The sequence below is a fragment of the Rousettus aegyptiacus genome, unplaced genomic scaffold, assembly GCF_014176215.1.
Source record: "Rousettus aegyptiacus isolate mRouAeg1 unplaced genomic scaffold, mRouAeg1.p scaffold_m13_p_14, whole genome shotgun sequence".
NCBI classification, from domain to species: domain Eukaryota; kingdom Metazoa; phylum Chordata; class Mammalia; order Chiroptera; family Pteropodidae; genus Rousettus; species Rousettus aegyptiacus.
In genome coordinates this window covers 38,124,165-38,130,256 of record NW_023416289.1, presented here as the reverse complement: position 1 = coordinate 38,130,256, position 6,092 = coordinate 38,124,165, and positions in this window count along the sequence as shown.

Sequence of the window (6,092 nt, the reverse complement as noted above, 5' to 3'; positions counted from 1 at the left end):
TAAGACCAAGGTCCATGACTCTAATACCTATGTTTTCTTCTATGCAATTTATTGTTTTAGGTCTTATATTTAGGTCTTTGATTCATTTTCAGTTAATTTTTATGTATGGTGATAGTATTCTAGTTTCATTCTTTTGCATATGGCTTTCCAATTTCCCCAGCACTATTTATTGAAGAGACTTTCCTTTCTCCATTATATGTTTTTGGATCCTTTGTTGGAAATTATTTACCCACATATATGTGGGTTTATTTTGGGATCTTAATTCTGTTCCATTGGTGTGCGTGTCTGTTTTTCTGCCAATACCATGCTGTTTTGATTATTATAGCTTCAATTTATATGAACTGGACTGGGAGTGTGGTACTTCTAGACTTGTTACTTTTTCTCAGGATGGTTTTGGCTATTCAGGGTCTTTTGTGATTCCCTGCAAGTCTTAGGGTTTTTTGCTCTATTTCTTTTAAAAATGCCACTAGGATTTTGATGGGGATTGTATGAAATCTGTATATTGCTTTGGGTAATATGGCCATTTAAACTATGTTGATTCTTCCAATTCATGAACACAGAATATCTTTCCATTTTTTTGTGTGTCTTCAGTTTCTTTGAATAATATCTTAAATAGTTTTCAGTGTATAGGTCTTTCACATGGTTTGTTAAGTATTTTCCTAGGTATTTTATTCTTTTTGTTGCAATTCCAAAAGGAATTTATTTTTCAGAAATTTTATTGTTAGCATATAGGATTGTAGTGGATTTTTGTATGTTGATTTGGTATCCTGCAACTTTACTGTATTTGTTTTTTTTTCTAATAATTTTTTTTGGAGTCTTTAGGGTTTTCTATATAGAGAATCATGTCATTTGCAAAAAGTGACAATTTGACTTCTTCAGTCTCAATTTGGATGACTTTTATTTCTTTCTTTTGCCTGATTACTCTAGCTAGGACTTCTGCTTCACTTTGCCTTCCTGATTCTCTACAGGCTTTTCTCATTGATAAACTTAGTGAGAATCATACAGCACATAAAAGCAAAAATATTGGCCATAGCAGGTTAGGGTAAGGGATAATGGGATAAGCAATAGAAAGACCAAAATGATGAGGAGAGGCTGAGAAAAAAAAGATGTGTGTGGAATAAGGGCTTTTCAAATAGCCCACATATACTGGGCAATAAAAGTACCTGGGAAAACCATAACTATCTCCTCCAGCTCTGCACAAAGTGCAGGTGATGACAGAGTGTTTAATGGCATGGATAAGCATTGAAAGAGTGTCACTACTCAGAGCCAATCTGCAAACACTGGAATACTAATTTCCTTTTTCCTGTTTTGTTTTGTTTTTTTCCCCTCCCGACTCAGGGCATTTAATGACATCTGTCAAACAACAATATGATTACTAATCTAATAGAAGAGAGACTATATTGACCATACATGATAATAAAGACAGTCTGCAAAATTAGTTTGGAAAAAGCACTAAACAAATTACAATCCACAACAAGCAGCAACAACAAATCCTAAAAATGAAGCAGCGTCTGATTTCCATATTTCTACATTATAATACTTAAAATGCCAGTTTTCAACAGAAACAGAGGAATGCAAAGAAAAACAAAAGTATGACTGAGTCACAAGAGAAAAGAAATCGATAGATTGTTTTGAGGATGCCTGGACTTTTGACTTTGAGGAGAAATGAAGAATTTTAATTAGTAAAATGAAAATATATTTTAAAAAACCTTGTACCATTAAGTATATAGGTCAATTCAAAATAACACTATAATGTGATATGTTAACCACTTCAAGTATAAAAGTTAAAGGACAAAAGTATAAAAAATAACTATGACTACATTATTTTAAAGGATATACTATATAAAATGAGCTAAATTGTGACATCAAAAACAAAATGTGAGAGGGGGATTAAAAGATAAAATTTTGTATGCGATCAAAGTTAAGCTATCAGTGTAAAATAGACAATTATATTTATAAAGTGGTTTTATGATGATTACCTTATGATCACCACACAGCAAAAACCTACAGTATATACACAGAAAAAAGGGAATTGAAGCATACCAGTCTAGTAAGTCAACAAGTACTAAAAGAAGAAGAAAGGAACAAGGAAATTATAAAACATCCAGAAAAGAATTCACAAGATAGCTTCTAGTAAGTCCTTACCTATCAATAATTAGTCTGAATATAAATAAATTCAATTATTCAATCAAAAGATGCAGAGCAGCTAAATAGATTTTTTAAAAAGACCCAGCTATATGGTGTTTACAAGATTTAAGGACACATACTCAAAATAAGGGGATGGAAAAATATTCCATGCATGTGGAAATGAAAAGAACAGGAGTAGCTATATTTAGACAAAATACATTTTAAGTCAAAAGCTGCAATAGATACAAATAAAGGGGTCATTCCATGAAGAAGGTATAAAAATTGTCACTATATATGCACTCGATGTTGAAACAACTAGATATATTAAGCAAATACTACCAGATTTAAAGTCATTAATAGACAACAATACAATAATAGTAGGGGACTTCAATACCCCACTTTCAACAATGGGTGGAATATACAAACAAAATCAATATGAAAACATTGGACTTAAACTATTCTTTAGACCAGAAGAATCTAATACATATGTAGAATATTCTATCCAACAGAACCAGAGTACATATTCCTAAGTGCACATGGAACATTCTCTAGGATATATCACAAAACACATTAGGTCACAGAATACATCTTGGTAAACTTAAGAAGACTGAAATATTAGCTAGTATCTTTTGTGACTACAATGGCACGACACTGGAGAACAATAACAGGATAAAAGGTGGAAAATTCAAAAACATATGAAAATTAACACTCCTGAACAAATAATGGGTCAAAGGAGAAATTAAACAATATTTTGAAAAAGTGAAAATGGAAACTCACCATGCCAAAATTTATGGGATGCAGCAATATCAGTTCTAAAAGGAAAGTTGGTAATGATAAATACCTACATTAAGGAAAAAATATCTCTAACAACCTAACATTAACCCTCAATGGATTAGAAAAAAAGAAAAAAAAGGACCACATTAGAAGAAAGAAAGAAAATAACAAAGATCAGTGCAAAAACAAATGAAATAGAGACCAAGGGGGAAAAAGTAAAGATTAAGGAAACTGTGTGTGTGTGTGTGTGTGTGTGTGTGTGTGTACACACACACGCATATATAAAACAAAATTGACAAATAGTCCACCTGCTAGCCCTAGAGGTGGAAGCACTTTCCCTTCTGGTGCAGATCTCTTAGATGTCAATATTCTCTCTGAACTAAAATTTACTGCACCTTAACTGATAATAAATGTGCCTAAATTAATTGTGCGTCCTACATGCATTGCTAACTTAGACTTAAATAAGTAAAATTTGTGTTAAGCAGTCTTATTTTTCATGGATAATGGTGGCTGTTAGATTTCCATTTAAGACCAACATAAGTTTTGTACTTACAATTATTTTTTATATTCTTAAGATTTGTCTCCTGTAACTATTATACTTTAGGGTAAAAATTTAGATGCCATCTTAAAAAATATGACATGGTAAATAGTTTTATCGAACTCTTTAGAGATTAAAATAAAAATATTTTGAAAACTACTGATATGCCTTAGAAATCTCAGATGTTTTTATGAGAAGTTTCAGCTTATAAATATAAGCCAAAACCAGGAAGTAATGAAGTTTGTGAACTAAATCATCGAACAGAAACCTTGGAATGAGGAAGAGGAAGGGAAGATGACGAGGTGGAGAGAACTTCCTCTACTCTGTCTTCAACAGGGCTCAGCTGGTAGAAGAGAGGACGCTAGGATAATTTAAGGTGCTGAATGTTTCATGGGTCTGACATTTTAATTATTCCTTTTTTTTGTCTAATCATGACCATAAGAATTCATGATGTTGTCTATAGATTCTTTCCATGAGCAACAGATAAATGAACAAAGAAAAAGGATTTTTTTCTAATATAATTTCTGCATTCTCTTTGTTCAACAGAACAGTTACACAACCTCTGACTTTAGTAATTTAGAGCAACAGCTTTCAAAAATCCATGATGTCTTGTATATGTGACAGGGGCAGATACAAAATAGCCATTATAAAGATGCAGAGCCCTTCAATGCCATTCAAAGGCATGTACATTGAGATCGCGGAGCAAGTTCATTTTTATTATTAGTCTAGGATTTTAGTGTTCCTTTTTTTCTAATATAACATTTGTATTATCTTTTTTGAGCTCTGATTCATTTCACTCCCTTGTAAATTTTACAAGCAACAAAACTCCCCATAAACAAAATGGATTTTTGACTTTCACCCACATTTGGCTTTCCCCAGCTGTTCTGAGTTTGATGGAAACTTTCACCAGCTATGTATTTATTTGCTTGTGAACATGGGTGCCCATGTTGAAATCTCTTTTGTGCCAAAATAGCTGGTTAATGATATTATGCAATACAGTATAATTCATATAATCTACCTTCTAAGGCTCCTCAAATCTATTCCCAACATTGTATTTAAAGAAAAAACATGTTCAGAAAACAAGTACATGTAATGACTTGATAAAAGGATTGGATTAAGCTTTCAGGGACATCAGAGTGAACTGTAGAGATTAAAACTGAGGATGTATATTATAAGTGTAATCAAGTGAAGAAGTCTATCAGAATGGCTCCTTAGTTTCACAAGTTGAAAGAATTCTTCCTAGTATCAAAACCAATATTTGCAATAAAGATGGGAAACTTTTGATACATTCTTCATTAATAACCAAATATCATAGTTATATATGTTAGGGAAAAACTTTACAAATATAATGAATTTGGGAGGTCTTTAGGCAGGATGAATCTTCACTAAGCATCAGAAATTCAGACTGGAGGAGATCTTAAAATATGAATTGGGCAATGTATTTAACCAAGACTCACACATTACTAAACTTCAATAAATATACATCTAAGATAAATAAAAATATAATGTGTGTGACAAAGTTCTTATCCAAAATTCAGTCCTTGGGAGAATAACCATAATACTAATTTTGGAGGGAAATCTTACAAATTTTATAAGTAATGATGTTCAAACTTTACATCCAAAGTCTATAACCAGTGCTTAAAACTTATGAAATATATGTATATGGCAGTGACACCTTATAAACTTAATATATGTTAAAAGCCTTTTTATCCAAAATACCTTTATCTCATTAAAATTTTGACTGGACAGAAATCTTCCACATCCAGGTATCTGAGAGAAACATTTTTCATGATGGATATTAGCTCATGGATGTTGCTTTAATGATTATTAAAGGTATAAATGAGACCTTTGGAAATTTGATAATCTAGCTTTATTTTCTTCAGGGTTCATGTAAAAGAGGATAGACACCCCTATCAAATGCCACTAGAAATATTGCAAGAGTATTCTTTAGGTGAAAACCAATTGTCTTCTAAAGAACATATATACTTGAAAAGATTTGTTATCTACATCTGACAATATCAGAAACAGGAAACAAGAGCTAAAATATAAAATAATATTTATATAGAAAAATACTCTTTCTACTCTCGTATAATGTCAATTTGAAATTGTATTATATTTAGAAGTTATTGAAAAACAAATTATGTCAAAAGTTTATCTCAAAGATATTTGCGTTTATTATTCCCTTCAAGTGTAGAATATATAAAGAACAAAGCAATTTTATATCTATTTTGTAAAATTTATTGCTTCTGTTTTTTTTTTAAAGAAATGATTAGTACCCTAAATTATGACATGTCTCAACCCTCCCCTCCTGCACCCCAGGTCTTGTCTTTATGAAAGTGCTGGAGCCAGCCGGCTGAGATCAAACAGCACCTGAAAGAGGGGGGTGAAGCCTAAGAAAAAAGAAGACAGGAAAGAACTTTCGGGAGGGTGTGCAGTCGAAGCTGCAGCCCTGAGTTTATTTAGCATAGCCTTTTTATGTGATTTTTGAATACCATAATCAATCACTACATTACCATAGCAAAGCACACTATACATATCTAAATCAGTGCTTGTCAATTACATGAGATCATACATAACCTTGTTTCCAAGGTAGTATAACATTCCATTACTTTAAAAGGTGACTTTATGAGGCTTACCAAGGTGACCATTGTTT